The following is a 4,473-nucleotide window of genomic DNA, read 5'->3' on the forward strand; positions in this document are numbered from 1 at the left end:
TTGCCTGATAGACGACGAAGGGGCACTGCTCCTCTAACAGGTTCTCGGGAACACCTTCTGGAGTGGGACCTATCGAGAAGAAACAGTGCCGGCAATCAATGCACAAACAAATGCAAAAAAATGATGCATGAACATGACATGTGCAAATGCTAGTGTTTGGGATAATGCAAGATGCTACCAAATTGGATGAAGCCCATTTGAATCAAAGATTCAAATGCAATTCAAAATGAAGCATTTGAAATGCCCATATTATGTTTTCACTTATACAACATGTATAAGTTGGTTTTTCATGCATGTAACTGGCATAAATGGATTCCTTGCATTTTTCTGATAATTTTTCATATATAATTTATTTCATTCTAAGCTATGGTTAAATTATTATGATTTTTTTTGAAGTTTAAGCAATATTCTGGAATTTCCTGAGTTAAAATAATTCCAGAAATCAATTATTGCGTCAGCTCTACGTCAGCATGACGTAAGCGAGTCAACAGGGCTAACCAGGTCAAACCTAACCAGTGGGTCCCACTAGTCAGTGACCCAGTCAACTAACTAAGTTCGTTAGTCCTAACTAACTGGGCAGGGCCCACTAGTCAGTGACTGTAGTAGCTAACCTAGTTAGTTAATTAGAGCTAACTAAAGTAATTAGTCGGGCAAGGCCCGCAAGTCAGTGAGAGAGAGGGGGAGGTCAAACTGGGCTGTGGGGTCAACCCACGCCGGTCAAAGGTCAGCGGTCGCCGGCGAGTCCAAACGCGGCGGTGCGCTGCGGGTTTGACCTACAGGGGGCCATTTGGCGCACGGAGTGCAGCTACGGGATGCGGACGCTCGTCCGCATCCAGCCGTGGTGGTGGCGCGGCCGAGGAGCGGCTGGAGTGGTGCCGGCGACGACGAGTGCGGCGGCCGGAGCTTGGGTGCGCGTGGGGTTAGCGTTGCGGGGTGCAAGCGGGCAAGGGGAGGCGCTAGCGAGGCTCAGCGTGGGGCAGCAAGCTCGGTGGACACGCGTCTGGGACCAAATGGTCACCGGAGCGTTGCCGCCGACGAGCTCGGGCGGCGGTGCGGTTCGGTCGACAAGGGGGTGACGGCTGCGGGGCGTAAACGAGCTCGGGAAGAGGGGGAACAGGCGCAGAAACTCACAGCGGAGGCGACGGGATGGTCAGCGGGCTCAGAGACGAGTCGGAGACGACGGACGGGCGCCGACGAACTTGGCGGCCGAGAGGTTGAAGACGATGGAATTGATGGCGAAGCAGTGCTCCCGGCGATGTGTGGCTCGACGATGAGGACGAAGGCGACGAGGCGAGTCCCTGGGGCACGTCGGGGAGGCGAGAGGGAGGCGGTGGCCGCGGCAACGGCGAGCGGTGGCGTCGGCTGCGTTCGGTGGCGCTGCGGGGAAGAGAAATCAGAGGAGGGGAGGAGCGCAGGAGAGAGTGAGAGAGGTCGGGGAGGCTGTGTGGCAACTCCAGGGACGTCCAGAGGGAGGCGGTAAGGAGGAGATGGCCGGGCGTGCGCCGGCGTGCGTCGGCCACGCGCCTCTCATCATCCTGGCGGGAGGTTGAAGGTGACTGGCAGGGCCAGCTGGCAGGGCCGGCCAGCTGGGCCGCACAGTGCTAGGCCTCAGGTGAGGCCCAGGTAAGTGTTTTCCCTTTTTTTTGTTTTCTTTTCTATTTCTGACATTTGTTTTTGACTTAAAAATAAATACCAGCCCAAATATAAAAATGTTGAGATTCCTTGTGACCACTAGTTATAATATACCAGAGGTCCTCACCAAATTCCAACATTTGGAGCCTCTAAAATATTTATATTATTTTAAACAGCTCCAATTCAAATACATATGGGTTCATGCAAAAATCCAAAATGTTTAGCAAAAATGTGCATCACCTCTGGTTGTTGCTTGCAACATTTTCCAAAGACCATGAACATTTTTGAAGAGCATTTTGGGTTTATTGAAATTCCATTTTTAAATTGAACCTATTTGAAATTTCTTTGGTGCTAGGGTTTGAAACATCCCCATTTCAATTTCATTTGAAACTTAACATGATGCACAAAGCAAACCTATAACATACCAGAACTAGGGATGTGACAACTCGCCCCCACTCGAAAAAATCTCATCCCGAGATTCAGGAGTTGGCAGAAAGAAAGTGGGGTACTCAAGTCGAAGACGATCTTCTCGCTCCCAAGTAGCTTCTCTCTCGGCATGATGAGACCACTGAACCTTGCGAAACTTGATGTTATGACATCGGGTGACACGCTCTACTTGATCCAGAATGCGAACGGGGTACTCTCGATAAGTGAGGTTATCTTGGAGATCAAGCGTTTCGTGGTCCACTCCGCGGATGGGATCCGAGAAGCAACGCCTGAGTTGAGAGACGTGGAGGACATCATGAACTCGAGAAAGATGTGGGGGTAGTTCCAACTAGTAGGCAACCTCTCCTTGTTTAGCGAGAATGAGAAAAGGACCGATGTAACAAGGAGCCAACTTGCCCTTGATACCGAAATGATGGGTACCCTTCAAAGGAGTAACCCGAAGGTAGGCCTTGTCGCCAACTTCATAAGCCACTTCCTTATGATGACGGTCATACTAGCTCTTTTGATGAGATTGGGCTGTTCTCAAATTCTCACGAATGATGTGAACTTGCTCTTCTGCCTCCTGGATCATATCTGGTCCAAAGAATTGTCTTTCACCGGTTTCAGACCAGTTCAAAAGTGTTCGACATCTTCGTCCATACAGAATCTCGAAGGGTGCTTTCTTAAGACTAGATTGGTAGCTATTGTTATAAGAAAACTCAGCAAAGGGAAGACATTTCTCCCAATCCATACCGAATGAGATAACGCAAGCTCTAAGCATGTCTTCGAGAATTTGGTTGACCCTTTCCACCTGACCACTTGACTGAGGGTGGAAAGCGGTACTGAAAGAAAGATGAGTTCCCATGGCATTCTGGAAACTTTCCCAGAAATGAGAGGTGAAATGACTGCCATAGTCTGAATTGATCTCTAGTGGAACACCATGGAGTGACACTATTTGGGAGATATATAAGTCAGCAAGCTGACTAGCAGTGATACTCTCTCGAACAGGTAGGAAGTGAGCCACTTTGGAAAGACGATCAATGACCACGAAGATAGCATTATTTCCTTTCTTGGTCCTGGGAAAGCCGGTGATGAAGTCCATACTAACTTTGTCCCATTTCCACTCGGGAATAGCTAAACGTTGAAGGGTGCCAGCAGGTATTTGATGCTCTGCCTTAACGCGACAACAAACGCCATAGTTGGCAATATACTGAGCGATTTCCCTCTTCATCCTAGTCCACCAGAACCTCTGACGTAGGTCCTGATACATCTTTGTACTACCGGGATGAATCGTGAGAGGAGAGTCATGGGCCTCCTTAAGGATCAGTTGCTGAATGTGTTGACATTTGGGAACCACCAAACGGTTTCCAAAGTAAACAACACCTCGTTCATCCATAGAGAAACAGCCAGCAACTCCCTTGGAAATATTTTTCTTGATCCGGGAGATTCCCGTATCATGCTTCTGAGCCTCTATGATCTGATCCGTAAGGGTAGGTTTCGCCACCAAGGTAGAAAGGGAACCATTAGGAGCTATGTGAAGGTTAAGCTTACAGAATTCCTCATGGAGGGGTGGTTGACATTGTTGCAACATGAGGTTGTTGCAATAGGATTTACGGCTTAAAGCATCAGCCATGACATTGGCTTTGCTTGGGGTGTAGGTGATTCCTAAGTCGTAGTCCGAGATCAACTCCAACCAACGTCTCTGTCTGAGATTCAGATCCGGTTGGGTGAAGATACACTTGAGACTCTGATGGTCAGTGTAGATTTCGCAATGGTTACCAAGAAGGTAATGTAGCCAGGTCTTAAGTGCATAGACTACGGCTGCAAGCTCCAGATCATGTGTAGGATAATTTTCCTCATGGGGATGCAACTGTCGAGATGCACAGGCAATCACATGACGATCCTGCATAAGAATGCAACCTAGTCCTTGACGCGAAGCATCGCAATAGATAACAAAGTCTTTAGTGCAATCCGGTGGCACGAGTATGGGCGCAGAAGTCAGGCGTCTTTTCAGTTCCTGAAAACTGTGCTCACACTGTGGGGACCACTCAAACTTTTTATCTTTCTTGAGAAGTTCCGTGAGGGGTTTGGCCACTTTGGAGAAGTTTTCAACGAAGCAGCGACAATAACTGGCTAGACCAAGGAAACTCCTAACTTGTTTGACCATTTTGGGTGGAGTCCAATCGAGAACGGCTTTAACTCTCTCGGGATTGACAGCAATGCCCTTACCAGAGATCACGTGGCCCAGATAGGTCACTTCTGGCAACCAAAATTCACACTTGGAGAACTTGGCATAAAGGCGGTGCTCTCTAAGTTTTTCTAACACAAGCCTAAGATGTTTGACATGCTCTTCCTCGTTCTTCGAGTAAATAAGAATATCATCGAGATAAACCACAACGAACTTATCTAAGTACT

Source organism: Triticum urartu, chromosome 4A (assembly GCF_056163025.1).
Source record: "Triticum urartu cultivar PI428250 chromosome 4A, HENAU_Tu73, whole genome shotgun sequence".
NCBI classification, from domain to species: domain Eukaryota; kingdom Viridiplantae; phylum Streptophyta; class Magnoliopsida; order Poales; family Poaceae; genus Triticum; species Triticum urartu.